The sequence below is a fragment of the Pectinophora gossypiella genome, chromosome 23, assembly GCF_024362695.1.
Source record: "Pectinophora gossypiella chromosome 23, ilPecGoss1.1, whole genome shotgun sequence".
NCBI lineage: Eukaryota > Metazoa > Arthropoda > Insecta > Lepidoptera > Gelechiidae > Pectinophora > Pectinophora gossypiella.
This window is the reverse complement of record NC_065426.1, coordinates 1,204,917-1,227,676: the sequence shown is the minus strand read 5'-3', so window position 1 is coordinate 1,227,676 and position 22,760 is coordinate 1,204,917.

Sequence of the window (22,760 nt, the reverse complement as noted above, 5' to 3'; positions counted from 1 at the left end):
GAAAAGTATTTTTCAACAGCTTCGGGACTAATAAAAGATTGATTTGCACCGGTATCTATTAAAAGTTTAAGTGGTGGATTTGAAATTTTTATGTACGGCAGTTGACGTTGAGTTTGCAAGTTTAATTCTATTTTGGCTTTTTTAATATCGAAGCCGTCTGAAAATCCTGCTCAACCTGGCTGGTGCCTGGCTGTGGTTGACCTTCATCGCTCAGCTGATTGTCTGTCGTATCGCAACGATATGCACTGGTGTCATATTCAACAGGATAAGTATTATCGTAATCCGCGTAGTAAACGTACTCAGGTTCGCAGTAGTACTCGGAATTGTAATATGAATCGTCGGGACTTGCACACTCATTCATGTTCATTTCGCGGGTTTTAAAATAACTTGTTGGTGGTGGATTGCCTGATTTACGCCAATCATGTCCTGTCATCATAGTATGGGGTAACTGTTTAGGGACGAAATGCTGTACACCACTCATGGGTTTAGGAAAGTTTTGCGGTGAATGATTTTTGGGTGGTAACCGGAACACGTTACTATTGGGGTTGTAATTAGGTGGTAGAGCGCGGAACATTTGTTGCGTACGAGTAGGCATACGAAGTTGCGGCTGATTTGGTGGAACGTGGAATTTAAACGGCTGAGGCGCGGGTGGCATAGCGCGTTGTGCCATAGGGGCTGGCCAGTTGAATGGTATTGGCGGCGCTTGGTAATTCTGATTAGACGGGGTGGACTGCTTGTATTGGGACCTTGGTACATCACTACGCTGTTGCAAATACATAGCGTTAAGTTCGTCCTGTACATACTCGAGAGCTTTCTCGATGGTCTCGGGACGCATACACCGTATTCGGGACCCTAAGGGTTCTTTCAACCCTCGAACAAATGCCTGCATAGCGACCTTCTTATATAAAGTTCGCTTTGCCTCAATAGTCGTCTGTATAGAGTCATGTAATGTCACGTAAGTCATTATCGTGCTGAATAAGGTTTGGCATTCCGCGTAAAATTCCTGCGGTGTTCTATTACCCTGCGTTGCTAATGAGAGGTCATTGTACAGTGCTGTCTCGTCACGTTGATCCGAAAAATTATTAACTAACGCCGTACGAATACCCAACCAATTATCAGGAATCCCATTGGAGTTGATAATGCTTGCTGCGGAACCGGTGATTTTATTAAGTATTCCGTTTAATACACACGAGTTAGTTAATTCACTACCTGGATCATTGCTCATATATTCTATTACTATCTGATCACAGATTCTAATGAATCTTGTGAGCACATTCGGGTTCCCATCAAACTCCGGGACCATGCGCAGTGCTTTGTAGACATTATCTCTATCGACTGCCATTTTTATATCCTTACCTAATGAATTTAGATTTATTATCCTATTACTATCTACTACGTGGCGGCGAGCCTGTCGAGATGCAGGTTCCCGCGGGAGGGAATTTTTCGATGGATGAAAAATTGTGTAAAACTAAAGAGAACTAGGGGGTAAAAATAGCAAGCAACACGAGAACAGTTCAAGTGTACTCACATATATCTCATCTCTGGTTCCTCTCTTGAATCGAAGTCTGGATTCTCCTCTTGGCGGCAGCTGGTTCGTAGATTCAGGATACTCAGGAACGGAGCTCAATAGCTACCCGAGAGATTTGCGGCGATCACTCTTGATGTGCGAAGAGTTATGGTGCCCACGGATCTACTCGTGAGTATCCTACCGACTGCGCCAATTACGTAGGCTGCTGCCGGAGGATCGAAAAAAAACCGAAATGATTTATAAAACTATTTAATTTCAGTAATTGAAATTACAATATTTAAACTTATATTAATTAAAACTAAAAGAACCTAACTTGTTCGATACAAGAATAAGTAGTGACAATCTAAAATTATACATCAAAAAGTAAATGTCGAAATAGTGGGGAAATAATATTGAGTCTGCGGAACGTGTCGTCGCTTGTCCTCAATCTAGATGTTAACGCTAACGAAGGGTTTGCTGCGTCGGCAATAGTCTTATAGTAGGCATATGTAACAAGTTGCACAATAAAAATGTCATTTTTTTCTGTTTTCTTCAACTCGTCCCAAATGGGCCGTAGGCATATGGGACGAGTTGACGAATAACTCGGAACAGATTTAAGAGAAGGCGAACGTCGTATCTTATTTAACACATTCACTGTTTACAAAATAAATAAAAATCATAGCTGGAAACCAAAACTTTTTAAGGTGAATTTTTATTAAGTACATGCATGCTTGTAAACATGGATAAATGTTATTGTTATTATTATTATTTCAATAAAAAAGACACATTTTTCAAATCCCGGTATACCGGTATTGTTCTGGGGGCAATAACGAAAATACCGGGTTTGAAAATTGCTCCGGAATTGCGGAGCACTCGGATCCGAGCGGTAGGCGCCGCTACAATAGGCAAGCCCTACTCGGATCCGAGCGGGGAGCGAGGAATGTGTTAATAAAGAAGTCAAGGAGTTAGTCTGTGATAGACAAGAATGATTAGCGTCAAAATGGCCGTACCAATTGCTTAATGCTGAAATTGCATATTGTTAGATATACTACCTATCCACTACTATTTAGTAGCTAAACTAAAAAAATCTAATATATTTCTCATTCAAAAGATATACACGTTAAACACTGGTCCCGTCATCTTGACGTCAAGATCACCAGACCAGAGAAAATGGCAAACCTGAGCTAGATAATTGCTACATACATAACGCCCTGAGCCGAGGTTCACGCCCAACTGGGCACCCTCAGGGCTGTTGTCTTAACTTTTGAGTGAGAGCCCTCAGCGCACCCCATTTGTCCGGCCAAGTAGTTAATGCCATCTGCGGCAAATCTACAACAAGTCACGAGAAAAAAAAGGTCTCGTTAGTGGTGGGTATTTGGTCGAAGTTCCATACAACTTTGGCCAATGTCCTTTGTGATGATGACTTTTTAGAAAACAAAACCCAGATTTCCTTTTAAAACTTCAATTCCAGAACGCAAACCGCATCACAGCCTTAAAGCTCACATTCCAATAATATACACTGGGGAATGCCTGACTTGATATCGCAAATTCGAGATCGAGGGATTGGTAATATCAAATAGAGACCCCGAAGCTACCACGCGGGATCCCGTAATTTTCGAAATCTCGTCCAGTTCATCTTTTTCTTATCGTGTGGATTGTGAGACGGAATACCAGCCTCATCTACCCTGGTGTCAGGATTATTATTGGCAAAGGCCCTTGACATGACTCATGTAACGACTACATACTTACATCAGTAAGTAGTAAGCCGTTGGTCCGGCTTAACGTGCCTTCCGAGGCACGGATCATCTTACGTTCGGACCATCAGGTAGTCGCCTTTAATATCCTAACTAAACTAGGGATCACAAAGTGTTTTTTTTTTATGTTTCCACCGAAATTTGAACCCGAGACCTCCGGATCGTAAGCCCAACGCTCAACCACTGGACCACGGAGGCCGTTGTCTAGTTCATAAAAAAGAAGTAAAGTTAGGATAGCTGAAAATGATGAAAACTGCTTGTTTGTGATAGTGAGATTAATTAAAACAAAATAATATTTTTTAATATTAAGTTTTCTTTGGAATCCACATAATCAAGATAAAAAGTATAACTCAAGGAGATTCGACCAATCCCGTCAATCTCGAACGGGATCTCGTCATAGTTTTTTTTTTATTTATTTATTTTTATATAATTTGGAGAACTTACAGACTAATTATACATTAAATGAACTAAATATACATGAGACAATGCTAATAACAAGTTCCCGCCAATAAATGAAAAGGTAGGAGAGAAATTAAAATAAGATAAGAAAAGTGGCTAGAATGATACATAAAGATAATAGCTAACAAGGAAAAAGAAAACAAAACCCTAAGTCAGTTCGAATGCAGGTGGGTTAGTATACTAATCCAATTTAACTTAACCATTATTATTTTATGAGTATAATTATAACATGAGTAAATTTATTGAGTCTCAAAATATTCTTGTGTTAGAATTCGCTTAATAGATTCAATACTAGTGTGGAATAAATCTATGCTGTTAGATGATTCATTAAAAGAGTTGCTCGCACGTATGAGAAACGCATTAGATCTATAGTTAGTTCTCGATCGCTGTATGTGAAGCAATGGACGCTGCCTTAAGCCTAGAGTGTTAGTCCTCAAATATATTGAAGACAGGAGCTCAGGACTGTCGTACGTACGTCGTGTTTTCACGTGACTTATTGTAGATCTGCCGTAGATGGCATTAACTTGGCCGGACAAATGGGGAGCGCTGAAGGCTCTCACCCGGTACAACGTTTAAGACAACAGCCCTGAGGATGCCCAGTTGGGCGCGAACCTCGGCTCAGGGCGTCATCTGAGACGAAAATATTTGAAATAATTAATCGACCCTAGTGGGTCGATTGCGATAAGCGCTGATTGAGGGAAATCGTCGACAACGCCGGCGGGGTCAGTATCGGGATCCTGAAGTGTTTGGTGTCGCGAGCTGATTGGCTGCCTCTATGGCTAGAGTAATCGGGTCGTCGGGATCGTATATTAGAAAGAAGAGAAAGAAAGAAAGAAACGTATGCTTCGGAATAGATCCCGAAAAATTAGACGGGATCTCGAGTTCCAAATCCCGCGAGATCGGGATTGCATTTCCTAATACACACAAGATAAGTATCCAAATACATTTCCGACTCAATCGAATATCGGAACCATTAGGGACGCCACGCGACGGTAGAAAATTACTACCAGCTTCAACATACTCCAAGTTGATGGGAAGAATAAACGGTTTATCGAACGAACACGCGTTAACGCGTTAACGAAATTACGCGCGTTAAAAGTTTGCTTAAAAAAAGCGTTTATTTTGCGTTTATTATACAGATTTATTCTACTGTTGCATATGAGCTAATGTTATTTTTAAAAATCCACACACCCGACACTCCGTACAAAAATCTCATTCTTGCGAGCGAGACACAGTCAGTGCGCCCACTCCCTTACTCAATTCAATTCTCAATTATTTATTGCATTCCACGTAGTACAGTCATGAGCAATATCATGTACCCACTTTAGAATCCTGTCGCACTATCATATTTCACATTTAATAAGACTTACTGTTTCATTTGTCAAAAAAGTTAATATGACAAACATGTTTTCAAAGTGTATACATATTAGTTCTCGTGACCGTACAATGGATCGTGGCTGGAGGCCGAGGATATGGATTCTGGTAGGGCTCTAGCTAGAATATCACCGATTGAGAAATTGGTCGGTGTACTGCGGAACGGAAGGCGATTGGGGCAACCACCGTTCTACACGCCCTATCTATGGAGTAATGAAGGCGATTACTCCGCCGACAAGAACGCAGCTCTTAAATAGAGAGAGAGAGAGAGAGAGATCGTACAATGGGGTGTTACACAGGCATAGGAACTATATATTATCATGGAAGTGGAGGAAGTGTGTATAAAAATTAAAAATTATCATAAAAAAAATCGTCTACAGTGTAATAACTCTTTTTTTAGCATTGTTTTTAATTTTTTTATAAATAAATTAGTTTTAGCGGCTAACGTCCATTTAAAACTAAAGTTGGACCCAGAGGGGCTGAGGTCTGCGCCCGATATGAAGTGGTGCGGGACGGAGAGAGTCAGTTCTATATTATATGTCGTAAAAGTGGGGGGTCGGTCGTAACATCATCATCAGAATGGAGGGTGGGCGTTAGAAGACAATAATGGCCGTCATTAGTATCACAATCATTTTATTTACTTCCACATAGTTTTTGTATCACGATTAGATAAAGTCACAGCATAAGGTACACACTCACGGCAACGTCACGGTATTCGTAACGGTTACACAGTCTCTCGTTATCTAGCGCGCATAAGGACGTTAACGCGAAGGGACTACTCGCCCTCTACTTGCCCTCCACCACCCATGGTTCCTATATTCGGACCGAATCATCGGGACACGTGCTCTTTTCTGATCACACTTTCTTGACATCCCTACAAGTTATAGGTGAGCGACTATAGCACTCCACGTTCCGATCGTAATTATTCGACACGTCCGTTCACGACGAAGGTTCGCGGTAGACTGCCCGACTAGAACGGCAGTACACGTCCGCTCGACACGACGACTCTGTAGTGACTCCCTCGACTTCACGCAGCTCTGGCCGTACGCCACCTTTCGTCGGAGCGTTGCAACTTCATAACGGAAGTGATGTAACTTCATTTTATTTTCCGATTTGATCAATTTCTCTTCTTAATTCATAACTAACGCCGACACGGCCATCCTGCGTGACACACGTCCTCGTGTGTTAATCTGAAACAATATACCACAGCACAGTATCCAAGTTCGCTCGGTCATTCCTGACCTAACATGAGACTCTAAAGGACTCTGTCCGAGCTCTACTTGAGACTCTACATGAGCTCTACTTGAGACTCTACATGAGCTCTACTTGAGACTCTACATGAGCTCTACTTGAGACTCTACATGAGCTCTACTTGAGACTCTACATGAGCTCTACTTGAGACTCTACATGAGCTCTACTTGAGACTCTACATGAGCTCTACTTGAGACTCTACATGAGCTCTACTTGAGACTCTACATGAGCTCTACTTGAGACTCTACATGAGCTCTACTTGTGACTCTACATGAGCTCTACTTGTGACTCTACATGAGCTCTACTTGTGACTCTACATGAGCTCTACTTGTGACTCTACATAAGACTTCAGTACGCATATCCATCAAGTGGATTTCCAGAGTGCATCACCACACAGAGTAAACAATTTGAAAGAATGCCTCAATCAACAACTAATGATAAAAAAAAAAACAAAAGTATCTTAGACTGTTCATTATACACACACATACAAGGGCACATAAATACTCGGTTATAAGTCAACATTGGCAACCATTTGCCACTTTCATAACAGACCATCATTGGTCAACTCAACAAGGTAATCATATACCACTAAAACCAGGTCCCCATGGACCTAAACAATCACCACACCTCCAGTCGCACACCGCGCCCTGAACAGCCTCTAACGGGACTGCAGTTACGACTACGCTGGAGCCACAGTGCACCTTAATACTCGGTGATAACATTGGCAACCATTTGCCACTTTCATAACAGACCATCATTGGTCATTTCCACAAGGTAATCATATACCACTAAAACCAGGTCCCCATGGACCTACACACTCACCACACCTCCAGTCGCACACCGCGCCCTGAACAGCCTCTAACGGGACTGCAGTTACGACTACGCTGGAAATGCAGCACAACAACAAAAGAGAAAATAACAATACCAAAGTATGTGTGCCGTGTAACATCTTATTCACTCTCTAAATCAGTAAGATTTAACTCAGAAGGCAATTCGCTTCGAGGCATTTTTTTCAAGTCTATTTCACTTAATCATAATCCAAATCATTTTACTTCGCAATGTTTACTTCACTTCATTACGATTTCTAATTTAACTAAAGTTAACAAAAGAGAACTTTCTGCACTATATTCGTTTGTATCCTATTAAAACTTCCCATCTTTCAAATCAGGTAAAACAGATACGACTCACCATGACTTATAAGAATTTCCAATAAAAGATCAACCACTGGTCTTGTGACATGGTTTAGGTCTTCAACAGCACCAGCGCAGCAAGTCCGGCTGGTATACAACGCGCTGCCATGATGTCGTCACTTTACACGGCTACAGCTCAGCCCGCGCCATTTTCATCCCCGCTTGCAATCCACCAATTGCCGAACCAAGTTATAACATGAAACAAAAGAATTCACTGTATTATCGTATTCACAAGACTTTCTTTTAATCAGTTTAAAAAGATTTCAATAAAGAATGTTGAATTTTGAAACATTTGATGAACGACGGTAGATTACAAAATACGTTATTTAACGAGACTTAATTATCATGTCATGATTAATTTATTTTTGCTTGGAGTGAGAAAATACAACTTTAACCACGCAGGTTAAGCGTGTCTAAACTGATTCGAAATATTTTTAGACCAAAATACAAAGATTTGACGATGATGAAAACAGATTGGAAAACGCGGTATGATTGACACGGATTGACACAATATGTCTCGGCAATTTGGTTTTAAAAAAAGCAATTTTCTCATTATTTGAAACGGAAATTCACCCAGCAATAAAGTCAATAACAATAAGGTTCCAGTATGAAAACGACTCACCGTAATAACAGTTTCCAAGTTGAGGTACCATAATTTCCAAACACGACTGCACACAGTATGGAAATATTGTGCTGTTCACGCCATTATATCTCACGGCATGTAGTGATGCCGGTCATTAACAAGGTCGAGGTCACTTCAAAGTCAGGTCCATCTCCAAATTCAGGCATGACACTACATCTTCATCACGTGGTCACACGAATGTGATAATCATCATAATCTTCTTCTGATTGTGATAATCGAAACTTGCATTGTCTTGCTGTGAACGTCGCATCACGTTGTCTTCATCCAAGTCCACTAATCCCGCTTCTGATGTCGTAAAAGTGGGGGGTCGGTCGTAACATCATCATCAGAATGGAGGGTGGGCGTTAGAAGACAATAATGGCCGTCATTAGTATCACAATCATTTTATTTACTTCCACATAGTTTTTGTATCACGATTAGATAAAGTCACAGCATAAGGTACACACTCACGGCAACGTCACGGTATTCGTAACGGTTACACAGTCTCTCGTTATCTAGCGCGCATAAGGACGTTAACGCGAAGGGACTACTCGCCCTCTACTTGCCCTCCACCACCCATGGTTCCTATATTCGGACCGAATCATCGGGACACGTGCTCTTTTCTGATCACACTTTCTTGACATCCCTACAAGTTATAGGTGAGCGACTATAGCACTCCACGTTCCGATCGTAATTATTCGACACGTCCGTTCACGACGAAGGTTCGCGGTAGACTGCCCGACTAGAACGGCAGTACACGTCCGCTCGACACGACGACTCTGTAGTGACTCCCTCGACTTCACGCAGCTCTGGCCGTACGCCACCTTTCGTCGGAGCGTTGCAACTTCATAACGGAAGTGATGTAACTTCATTTTATTTTCCGATTTGATCAATTTCTCTTCTTAATTCATAACTAACGCCGACATATTATTAATCTTTATTCTTTGACATTAGCCAGCCCTGCCTCAAATCGAAGTATTTATTAAAAAAAGGCATAAATATCCTTTTATCGGTGGACCAATGATCGCTTCGACCGATTTCTGAGTTTATCGCGACTAGTGATGTGCAGTTCCTATGAATGTTGTATGATGTTGTGTGTGATATATTTGGTGACAGTCTGGCCGCTTTAAAGCGTATTTTATTAAGTTAATTACTTACCTTCTTTTTAAATTTACTTAGTTCTGTAATGTGGATATAATTTCGAAAATGGGGTGAACTCCTATAATTGCCGTGCATTTCGAAATTGTACACGCAAAAAAAAAGAAAATACTTAATGTCATGTAAGAAATGTATGTGTTGGTGTTCCATGAATAAATAAATAAATAAATGTTCCTGTTGTAAAAACCTCTTGAATAGTAAGGATAGAACTGGCTGCTTTTCTCAAATTATTGTTTCTTTTATTCTGGTCATATCTGCCTAAAGGTTAGTTTATTTATTTATACAAGGTACAACAACAGCTTTACTACATAGTATAAAACAAAGTCGCTTTTTCTGTTCGTATATCCCTATGTACGCTTAAATCTTTAAAACTACGCAACGGATTTTGATGCGGTTTTTTTTATTAGAAAGAGTGATTCAAGAGGAAGGTTTATATGTATAATAACATCCATTAAATAGTGGAGAAATACTGTTATTTTTGAGGTTTTTAATGTGATGTCGTAAATAATTTCATTTTTTCCGCTGCATTGCACCCGAGCGAAGCCGGGGGGGGGGGGGGGGGGGGGGGGTCGCTAGTATATAATAAAACATTAAATAAAATAAAAGTTACATCAGCAATTAGAGTGTTACATGCGCCAATAGTTAATAAAGCTCTTTATAATTATATAATTCTATGCGCCTTTTAACTGTCGGAAACATTCCTAAAGTGGGAACTTTCGCGTCACATTACTAACCACGACGCAAAGTAAGTTTATCGGCAACATAGAACGGTTTCATTTATTCCCAACGACCTTTAGATTATTTTCAACTCGGACTTTTCTTGATTTGACCCAATTTACATTTGAAATGGCGCATTAAATTGATAGTCGAATGACTATGAATGTAACTAACGAAATAAAATACGTTTTTTTGTGTTATTAGATTTGACGTTCATCGCATGAGTGTGATGCTATCATCACGCCTGTGTACCCAAAGGGGTGTTCAGACACACTCCTCGCCAGTTATGTTTAAAAACAATTTTTTTTTTCACTGAAATTAATCTACCCATATAATAGAGGGTGTTAGTGACATCGTAACGAATACTTAAACATGTGATTCAGATCATGATCCTGAGTTAATTATCACGTGGAATTTTCCGTCGCAAAAGTATGGAAATGAAAATCAATTGTCCGACAGGAAATCCCACTTGATATCAACTCAGAATCGTCCTCTGAATCATCCCCCTCAGTATTTGTTACGATGTCACTAACACCCATACCTACTTGTATGGCTACCTGTACGTACTTGTACGGGATGTGAGTGACATCATTACGAATACTGAGGGGAATGATTCAGCTCATTATTCTCAATTAATATCAAGTGGAATTTTCCATTGTAAAAGTAGTTATAGAATTAAAAATAATTATAAAAACATTAATTTTCCGACGGAAAATTTGAGCTGAATCATCCCATTTAGTATTCGTTACAATGTCACTAACACCTCGTATATGTGTAATGGTTTTTGATATAAGGACTTGGAAGGACCAAATACATATGATATAGACCCAGTTATTAGAAAATTATCAAATTGCATGAGTTTACAAACATACATACATAAACAGCCTATACACGTCCCACTGCTGGGCACAGGCATCTCCTCAATCAACCGGAGGGGGTATGGAGCATACTCCACCACGCTGCTCCAATGCGGGTTGGTAGAGGTGTCTTTTTTACGTCTAATGGCCGGGACCAACGGCTTAACGTGCCCTCCGAAGCACGGAATCATCTTACTTTTTCGGACAATCAGGTGATTCAAGCCTGAAAAGTCCTTACCAAACAAAGGACAGTCTCACAAAGTGATTTCGACAATGTCCCCATCGGGAATCGAACCCGGACCTCCAGATCGTGAGCCTAACGCTCTAACCACTAGACCACGGAGGCTGTTAGTTTAGTTTACAAAGAATGAATAAAATTAAAATTATGCTTAGTGTGTCCATGTGTGAGACGGTTTAAGTGTGTGTGTTTTACGATTTTTGATGTACAGGTGTGAGAAAAAGTGTGAGGGTATGTATGAGAGTGTGTGAGTAGGGTTTTAGATTTATTCATAGTTTAAAGTTCCATCTAACAGGAAGCGAGCCTAACAAGCCGTATTGAATAAACTTAGACAAATATGAAAGCGAAGTAAGTACAAAAGCTTCTAACTCATCCTTAATACCTATGCAGTATACATAAATACGGTCTTAGGATGGGTGACCATAAAAAAAAAGTTTTCATCTCGAGCTCCTCCGTGCTTCGGAAGGCACGTTAAGCCGTTGGTTCCGGCTGCATTAGCAGACGTTAATAACCATCAATCCGCTCTGGGCCCGCGTGATAGGGAAGGCCCGCGCCCCAGCAGTGGGGACGTTAAAGAGCTGATGATGATGATACATAAATACATAGCAGTCAAACACGTAACCCTCCGTTCCCGCAGTCGGGTAATAAACATAAGCCTCAGACAGAAGCCAATAAAAGTTGCCAGTTCAGTGCAGCCAAACTATTTGCAAGGCAAAACGGTTTAAAGTTGATCTGTACTGACTCGGGTACGGCTGAGATTCTCCCCAACTTCCCTCTTAAAGTTAACTGGCAACATGTTTTACTTTCAGCCACGTTACACTGAGTTAAACTGGTTACTAAGTAGGCCAATACACTGACTGAACCATAGATTTAGGATATAAAGTCTGTTAGTGACATCGTATCGAATACTGTGGGGGATGATTCAGACCATGATTCTGAGTTAATATCGAGTGGAATTTTCCGTCGCAAAATTCATATATTTTTTTAAATTATTCTCTTCTTCTTCTTGTCGTTTCGATGGCATTCAGATTTTTTAAGCCCAATATTCAATTATTTTCAAATCTACGCTTTTGCGAAGAAAAATTCCACTTGATATTAACTCAGAATCATGGTCTGAATCATCCCCGTCGTCCGTCATTGCCTGTTACATTATATTTTGTCTTGTCTTTGTGATAAAAGAAATATACAAATAAAAACAAACATTTATTTTTCTATTTTTATTTTATTATTCTTATTTAATTTAGTACCAGTAGTGACGTAATGGTCTCCGCACTGACGGGACCTACTTAAATACCTTCAGGTAATTTAAGCGAAGAAATATTAAAGCTAAACAATTTGTGTAATTGCCGCCTTACCTCGGGAGGTTTCGGCTTGAAATAGTGGCGTGTAATAGAATAAGCCAGCTCGGCTTGGTAAGGTGAGCTATAAATCAGGTTCCCGCCGCGGCTTAGCCGGCCTGCTAAACAGGGGTTAGCACGCTGACTGTTACTATGTCTTGTAATCTAAAACAAAAAAATAGCATTTTTTTTAAATAAGCTCACGATGAAATGAACAGAACTATAATCAATACATTAAGCCGTTGGTCCCGGTTATTACTTCATCATCATCAGCCCATTAACGTCCCCACTGCTGGGGCACGGGCCTTCCCTATGGATGGATAGGGAGATCGGGCCTTAAACCATCACGCGGGCCCAGTGCGGATTGATGGTTATTATTAACGACTGCTAATGCAGCCGGGACCAACGGCTTAACGTGCCTTCCGAAGCACGGAGGAGCTCGAGATAAAAACTTTTTTTTTTTTTTGAGGTCACCCATCCTATGACCGGCCTTTGCGAAAGTTGCTTTACTTCAACAATCGCAGGCCGAGCGCGTTAACCGCTGCGCCACCGAGCTCCTCCGGTTATTACTTACTGATGTAAGAACATAGGCGTTACATGAGTCATGTCAGGGGCCTATGGCGGCTCAGTAATAACCTTGACACCAGGGTTGATGAGGTTGGTAAATCGCCTCACAATCCACACGATAGAAGAGATACATTTACAGTTACTTCTACATAAACTTGAGGTCCCATGATTGTCGAATTTGTTTTCAAATTCATGCTTATATCATAAATGATTATCACGTGTTCAGCGGTGAAGGAAAACATCGTAAGGAAATCCACATTCCCGAGAAATACATTTTCGGAGGTATGTGACTAAACCTGTGTTGGGCTAGTTTTCCCCTCGCGGGTTGGAAGGTCAGACAGGCAGTCGCTTCTGTAAAAAACCGAACCTGTCAAATCTTCAGGTAAGGTAAGCAAACCCTGTGAGAACGGGATGACGCTAGGGAGATGACGTTTTATAGTCACTTCTACATTAATTTTCTACATTACATTATCGGTCTCTGTGGTCCAGTGGTTGAGCATTGGGCTTCGATCCGGAGGGCCCGGGTTCGAATCCCGGTGGGAACTTATCACAAAAATCACTTTGTGACAGGCTGATCACCTGATTGTCCGAAAGTGAGGTGATCTACTAACTGATGGTTACTACTTACTGATGTAAGTACGGAGTCGTTACATGTTAGGGGCCTTTGGCGGCCCAGTAATACCCCTGACACCAAAGTTGATGAAGTTGGTATTCCACCTCACGACCCACACGATAAAAGACAGGAATTATTTGGTGGTCTATCTGGATAGGTTACAGTTCGGTGTGACAAACGCCCGCGTAAGCTTAAACTGCGTTTTACGCACCTGAGTAATTGACGGGTTTACAGGAGACGTAACGTTCCGACCAATTGTATTTTATCTGCGTTTCCATCGCTTAGGCGGTAGTAAATGGTAACATTAAAACGGAATAACCTGGTGGTGTTCTGGTGAACACTGAGGTATTACAAACACAGCTCAAATAATAATACAAACACAACTCATGCGCACATAAACTCATCCCCCTAGCATTATCCCGATTTTTCACAAGGTCCGCTTACCTAACCTAAAGATTTGATAGGTACGGCGTTTTATAGAAGCGACTGCCTGTCTGACCTTATTTTTCCTCTTAGACGACGCCCTGAGCAGAGGTTCGCGCCCAACTAGGCACCCTCAGGCTTGTCGTCTTAAATTTTGCACCGGGTTACAGCCCTCAGCGCTGCCCATTTGTCCATCCAAGTATTTAATGCCATTTCTAAAAAAATCACATCACATAGCATCACGCCCGTATCCCCGAAAGGGTTGGCAGAGGTGTATAGTATAATACACCCACTCCTCGCCAATTATGTTGAAGTCTCATGTTATAGGGGGCGAACCTACATATCATGATTTAAGATCACGACTACCAATTGGGGTCGTCATGAGGTACATCCATCGCAAGATAAAGTACCCACACCTCACCAATGCCCATATAATACTGCATGTCCTTAGACGCTTAATAGCTGGACCGTTTTTGATGAAAATATGCGAAGGCATCTGACTTAGATCGTCTACATAGTAGCTCGGTGGCGCAGCGGTAAACGCGCTCGGTCTGCGATTGTTGAAGTTAAGCAACTTTTTTTCATCTCGAGCTCCTCCGTGCTTCGGAAGGCACGTTAAGCCGTTGGTCCCGGCTGTATTAGCAGTCGTTAATAACCATCAATCCGCACTGGGTCCGCGTAATGGTTTAAGGCCCAATCTCCCTATCCATCCATAGGGAAGGCCCGTGCCCCAGCAGTGGGGACGTTAATGGGCTGATGATGATGATGATATAGTAGCTACTAGTTCATAGTCAAAAGTACTTAACATAACATACGCTTATGACTATATCCCAATTGGGGTAGTCAGAGGTACATCCATCGCAAGATACGACTCACCGAGCTTTCTGTTAGATCAACGTGATAGGTAGGAAGCCGCGTAGCCGTCTAGATAATGATCGAGCCAACTGTGTTAGTCTTCTTCTTCTTGTCGTTTCGATGGCATTAGATTTCTTCAGCCCAGTATTCCGCCACTCGAACAGCATCCTCGGTGGCACTCATCAGTCCCTCTCGCGTGCAGGTATCAGGGCACGCGGGGCAAGTTATCAGATGAGCCATAGTCTGTGGCGCAACACCACACACGCATCTCAGATCCGATCCGGTGAGAAAACCCTACCTGGACAGGTTATCTTTACTTCGGCCAACCTGTGTGCGGAGTCTATTTAAAGATTTCCAGGTCGGCCTGGTCAGCTGTGTTAGTGAAAACTGCAATAAAGATAAATTAATAAGTCATTGGTGCAAGTTCGGTAGCGAGGTTCAAACCGGCGCTCCCCGTTTGAGAAGCAAACCGTAAGTTTACGTATGCATGTCAAACAAATTTGTTTTTTTTTAACATATTGGCCCCGATTCCTGCAGACACCTCCTAATTTTACTTTAAAAAAAATAAAAATAAAAAATAACTTTAAGTTATACCTGTCATTTTATTATCCGCCGACAAGGAAAGGGACGGATGATTGACAGCTCTTAATTTTAGGAAGAATGAGTAAATGAATGAATAACCCGGGCGAATCAAAAAGGTATCTCGCTGGTATGCGAACCGTTTGACGTGTGCAGTCAACTTAATTCTGTCGGGTTATCGGCCAATGTAAAATTTTTAGACTGTTGTTTTAGATTTGTGCTTAAAATTGACGTGTGTTTTATAAATTTTATGCTTGTTGATTACCCGTCCCTTTCCTTTTCGGCGGTTAAGAAAATTACAGATAAAATAAAATTAGATGGTATTTACAGGATATTGCACCATTGAATAAGTACCTATAAATTCAATCAGCTCCTTATTCCAATTTAACAAAATCCAGAACTTTAGTAAAATGCAAAACATATAAGCATTCTCTTCAAAAAATCCAGAGAATTGGCATTTTTCATAAAACAATAAAATCTCCATAGAGCTACGTAATGTATGAGAGTTTCCATACAAACAAAACGGCGATGGAATTCAAATTGATGCAAATATCATCCGAATAGGGTGACCATGGAACTGATCTGTTTAATACTAGGATATTTTATGCTATTGTAAGAAAATATACAGTAGGGTGTTGCTTGTATTAAATATATTTGGACACAATTTTGACGTTATTTTTGGGACCAAAGTTTGGTGATATCTAGCAAAAACTAATTATGCAACCTTAAATCTAATACAATTCACTGTCCACTAAAATGGAGGGCCATTAGAACGTATCCCGGTCCCGGTTACTACTTACTGATGTAAGTAAGTAGTCGTTACATGAGCCATGTCAGGAGCCTTTGGCGGCTCAATAATAACCCCGACACCAGGGTTGATGAGGTTGGTAATTCACCTCACAACTCACACGATAGAAGAAGAGAAGAAGTTCCCCGAAAACATCTTTTAGCGGCAGCGGCAGCACACCCTCGCCGCCAAACCACAAAATCCCAAATGCAAACCGACAGCACAGTCACCCTTCTTCCGGGTGTGTCTGTCTGTACACAATAACTGGACTATTTGTAAGGATTTATTCCGTTTGCCTGCGAGTTCGACAGTCTAACGCTATATTTTCCCCTCAGGCTTTTAATATTTATCAGGTTCACAGGCCCTTATGTAGGCCTAGCCGAGGGTTAATACTATTTGGTAAAATACTCTCGGAATGCTTGTGTCAGCGTTTTTATTATAAGACTTTTTGTGAGTATTTCAGTAGAATCTTTTCGTAGAAAATCTGTCGAAGTAGATGTCATTCGAATTTGTGTGTTGTCTGAGCATTGTCTGTCGAACAATCGGCTGTCTAAGTTTTAAAATTTATTTTTTATTGTATCTAGTAGCCTCTCTACACATTAAATTGCTGTGTTCTTGCAGGGTGTCACTTGTACTTTATTAATTATGAAACACCTTTTATTATAACCTGTGGCTTTGCAATAAATAAATAAATAAGTAGTGGTCATTCGAAGGTGTGTTTGTCTAAGTATTGTCTGACGAAGCAATGACTTGTCGATCTATAAGTTTTCGGTGTTCGCTACGTGTCGAAGAAATGTACTGTCGAAATCCAGTCCGCAATCCCCATTCATCTACGTAGATAGCATTCGTATCGTTTATTGGTCGAAGCGCTCAATATAATTGACGCAGCGCGCGGCGCGGTTGTCATGCAGACCCGCTAGGTTTTCAGAAGTACATTATGCCATGTTATTTTATCTATCAACTTAATCAAAAAATTGCTATTCAAAATTCTAGATTAAGTAAATTAAATTCATCTTTTTTGGCGTTATGTATACGTTTTTACAATGAAATACCAGATAATATCTTAAATTTGTCAGAAAATAAATTTAAAGCTCACGTGAAGCTTACTTTATGTAAGTTGTAAGAATAATGATTACCTAAATGATAAAAATGTCTGGAGAGGGTAGACAGATATGTCTGCCCGTAGAAAATTATGGATCTACCTACTCCACTCCAATCTCGTCAGTCATCCCGTGATCATGGCACTTGCAACAGTGTCGAAATATCGGGAGTCTCATATCCCCATTTAAACGCGGTAAGAACCTGTTATTATGTGCTTTAATTATGATAATAACCGCGTAAACTTAAAAAAATGTAAAAATGTCTGGTATTGAATGTGTTTCTCTAGTTATGAAACAACTTGTAATGTATACCCTCATTGATTTCAAAGATGTGTTGCTGTAGCAGTTTCTTGTCATTACTTCTCCTCAGCCATAACACCTTGCGAAATGACGTAAATTCAAAAATGTTACATTGACCTTCAACAAGTTTGTCCATGATAATTACGTTGAATAAATGATTCTGATTTATGTTCTATTCATCATTAGAAAAAGTAGACTAGGCATAATACAATACAATACAAATACACTTTATTTATCTGTCTGTTTCATTTTCACGGCTAAGCTGGGGTGATTTGAATTTACTCTGATTTGTTAAATATGTATATCAAAAGCCACATATAACGTTGGTCTACTAGAAAGCTTGGTGCAATAATAGATAGATCAAATATTTCAATGACCACAATGGGCACAAGATACAGAAATAAGGACAACAGATACAGAAAGGCACAACAGGCGGCTTATTGGTCATGCAGAAATTTCGTCCAGAAACCCTGTGGGTTTTGGTGAGGGTATTTAGGTCATCTTGCGATAGAAATGCACTTCTGACTATCCCGATTGGGTTATAGATCAAAACTCAGCTTCTTCTATCTCGTATGAGTTGTGAGATCAATAACAAACCTCATCAACCCTAGTGTCAGGATTACTCTTGAGCCGCCAAAGGCCCCTAACATGTGAAGTCTTTTCATAATCCAGCGCAACTTTTCATACTGGCATTCTACCGCACAGCAAACTAAAAGCACCTACCTAAAACGACCCTTGTTATTGTCGGTTATTCTGGGGAACTTTCTAGAATTTGCTAGAATTTTCCGGACTTCCCCATTATTTGCTTGGAAAATTGTTCCACAATTGTTTGTGCTGCGACAAATTTTCCTCGCTGTTAATAAAATGCAACTTGTCCGTGTATTTTGTGCTCTTACAAAGTATGTATAAGGAATGTTTTTCCAGAGATAAACTAATTTTAGAAAAGAAATGAAATTGTTTATGTTACGGTTCGTAATGTTTATTTTACTATTTAATTATTATTATAACATTATATAACTTGATAATAGACGGAATAAAGTCATGAATCTGTGTCACGACTTTATTATTTCTTTGGAACTGGCATATTATTTCTTTTGTTTTTATTTTAGATTTCTTCTTTTTCGAACGAGAACGCCCGCCTTTTTGAAAGGCGGTGGCGGGAATTTGTTAGGTTTCGGCAATCTGCTATGAAGAGTTGGAGAGTTAACATTGTTTATGAAAATATAACATTATTCAAGAGAATTGCTGAATTGTTTGATTACGACGAGCACCTCCCCTGAGAGCAGTAGTATTATCACATTTATTATAAAAGGACGCCACACACAAAAACAAGACATAATTTAAAATGTTCACAAAACAATTACAAAAAAGCAAAACGGGTGTACGTCGAAATGATCGTAAGGTTGTGGTGGACGTCTTGAGATAAAATAAGTGGCCTCACTCAGTACAAGTCGCGGCGTGAACCACGACCCTGGTACTGCGTGAACCCCACTGGATCTGCTGGGTATTTTGACTTGCACTTATTTGAATCCCGATACTGGACTTGCAGCAGAGCGTTATTAATTTATCTTAAGTGCAGTTTTCACTAACACAGTTGGCTCGACCATTATAGACGGTGATACCGCGACCGCCTATCACGTTGGCCACCAGAAAGCTCGGTGAGCTATGGGTACTTAGTTCCCCTTGTGATAGATGTATTGTACAATTGGGATATAGTCATGCGGTGATGTTATGTTATTTATTTCAATTATTATTATCAAGAAAAAGGTAAAGTAAGGTAGGTTAAGATTCAATTAGATCTACTCTGAACAGGCGTATGTATGAAACAATTGATGAATGTGAAGGAAGCATGAGAAGTGTGTCAGGATCGAAACAAATGGAATTCTATAGTCTCTGCTTACCCCGGCGAGATATTTCTCGCCTATTGGCTTGAGTTTATGTAAGTATAATTATTATCAAATTGCAACTCAATTTGACCAAGATTAAAAACGTACGTACAGAGAACAGCTATGGCAGTGAGTCAGTCAGTCAATCAACGTGTGTTTTTTGACGTGACTTATTGTAGATTTGCCACATATGGCATTAACTACTTGGCCGGACAAATGGGGAGCGCTGAAGGCTCTCACCCGGTACAACGTTTAAGACAACTGGCCTGAGGGTGCACAGTTGGGCGTGAACCTCGGCGTAAGGCGTCGTATGAGAGGAAAATATTTGAAAGAATTAATCGATCCTAGTGGGTCGATAGTGATAATCTCTGATTGAAGGAAATCGTTACCACGCCGGCCGGGTCGGTATCGGGGTCCTAATTCATAATAACTGGGAAACACATACCTATATGTCGTACTCTCAGGTCATACTTACAGTCATTAGTTTGAAGACGTTATCACCGACTGGGATGGGAAAAGTGAAACATTCATTATCTGCACAAGTTTTCTTTGTCAACGAAAACAAACTTCTGCTGTTCACCCTTGAAGACCCAACAACCAAAAATATAAGGCCCATTCTCCTTTACTCTCCCTTCAATCTTACGGGAGTTGTTGCGAAGATATAGTGGGACTCGCAAAAATATGTTTTGCTGTCGTATTGGGGGTAGTTTCTGAGGTCTAAGGTGTATTTTTGCGTGGTTTTAAGTTGTGAGAAATGGCTAGAAATTGTGTTCTAATTTCAGGACTGAGATAAAGCGAAGCGTCTCAACAATAGTCGGTACTTACTAATAGGTCGCTTCTTTGTTCTTGTTGTGTATCGCTGAGGCGGTGGCAACCTTGTTAGACGCGTCTTTATATCGGGAATGGTATAGCTTCCATCTTAGAATGGAAGTATAGATAAAAACTTTAGCGAGAACAGACGCGGCGCTAATTTGTTTATACGGTCCATTCGCAATCCTGTATGCACGGGGTCGGCTATCGCGCTCGAGGCGATAATTACCGTCATCCTACGCTATGCGCAGCTAATGATGTCTCCGTAGATAAACGTCGTATAACAACGGCCTCCGTGGTCCAGTGGTTGAGCATTGGGCTCACGATCCGGAGGTCCCGGGTTCAAATCCCGGTGGGGACATATCACAAAAAACACTTTGTGATCCCTAGTTTGGTAAGGACATTACAGGCTGATCACCTGATTGTCCGAAAAAGCAAGATGATTCCGTGCTTCGAAAGGCACGTTAAGCCGTTGGTCCCGGTTACTACTTACTGATTTAACTACGTAGTCGTTACATGAGTCATGTCAGGAGCCTTTGCCGGCTCAATAGCAACCCTGGTAGGTTGATATGGTTGGTAATTCACCTCACAACCCACACGATAGAAGAAGCTATTGGTACCTTGAAAAGTTCAGTTGGTAAGTTGTAATGTTAAGTTGTTACAAGGAATAAATGAATATGAATATATGAATATTCTAAGATATCTTTAGCCTGTGTCCACCCTCTCTTTCACGCCATCCTTTCCGGTCCTGTGCAAGTCTCATCCATTACTTGCCGGCGTACCTCACAATGTCATCTGCTGCTGGTGGTCTAAAGAAAGATAATCTAATCACTAATAATTAATTGATAATAGAATAACAAAAGAAACAGATTCAGAAAGAAAGATTATTTTATTATTTAACACCTCAGGGCGAACTACACTAATTTAATCAGATAACGCATCGTTTCTAATAAATATCTCTAAGTAAATAAGTAGTTGTGGCAACTTACACTTATTATATTAAGGATGAGTTAGAAGCTTTCGGACGGTCACGAGTACTAATAAGTAGATGTCGAACACATCATGAAATGATCAATACTAAGATCTGGCCACGACATATACATTATGAAACCATGTCACATTAACTTGTTTTACAAATTCAACCGTAAGTCTCATTAAATATCAAATATGATAGTGCGACAGGGTTCTAAAGTGGGTATATAATTGCTCATGACTGTACATACTTCGCTTCCATATTTGTCTATGTTTATTTTATACGATGCAAATACCGTTAAACCGTTTGTGGAACTATTTAACCCGACTGCGGCAAAAAGGAGGGTTATGTATTTGACCGCTATTTGTGTGTCTGTGTGTGTGTGTGTAAGTGCGTGCGTGCGTGCGTGCGTGCGTACGTGCGTGCGTGGGTGCGTGCGTGCGTGCGTGCGTGCGTACGTGCGTGCGTACGTGCGTGCGTGCGTGGGTGCGTATGTGCGTGCGTGCGTACGTGCATGCGTGCGTGTGTATGTGTATGCGTGACTGCACTTCTATTCTCTCGTAACATCTACTCATCAGAATTTAACGAAAGGTGTCACTAGAAGCATCCTGATTATTCGATGGTTGTTCCGACGTCACCCTAAATTCATGTGACGCCTTCTAGAGGACATACTGAGGGATAAAAAGAAATAATCCGATAGTAATAAAGTTAAAAATATAACTTAAAAAACTAAAAACCCACTACGGAAAAACGCGCACATTATATCCTAAGCGTTTGCTTATCACGGTATACGGTATACTATTTTTTTTGTTTCATTCTTTAAAATCTCGCTTTTAAAAGATGGGTTTTAGTTTTTAAACTTATTTAATCTATTATTTAGCTGAGAGCGCCGTGGTAGCTCCGTTGGAAGAACGCTTGACTCTCACGAGGATGCAGGTTCGAAACCAGCACGGGCCCAAAACCGTGACGTAACGACGAACCAGCTAACCTACTAAGAACAGGGTAAGAATTTCTTATTTTTCAATAAACCTCACCACAAAGTTATTGCGTCGCAAACTACCTGTACCGCACCCCTACTGTGAACTTTAATAAAATACCTTAAGGTGTTCGTATAGGGTGACCATGCTTGTCATCATCATCAGCCCATTAACGTCCCCACTGCTGGGGCACGGGCCTTCCCTATGGATGGATAGGGAGATCGGGCCTTAAACCATCACACGGGCCCAGTGCGGATTGATGGTTATTAACGACTGCTAATGAAGCCGGGACCAACGGCTTGACGTGCCTTCCGAAGCACGGAGGAGCTGGAGATGTAAACTTTTTTTTGTGGTCACCCATCCTATGACCGGCCTTTACGAAAGTTGCTTAACTTCAACAATCGCAGACCGAGCGCGTTTACCGCT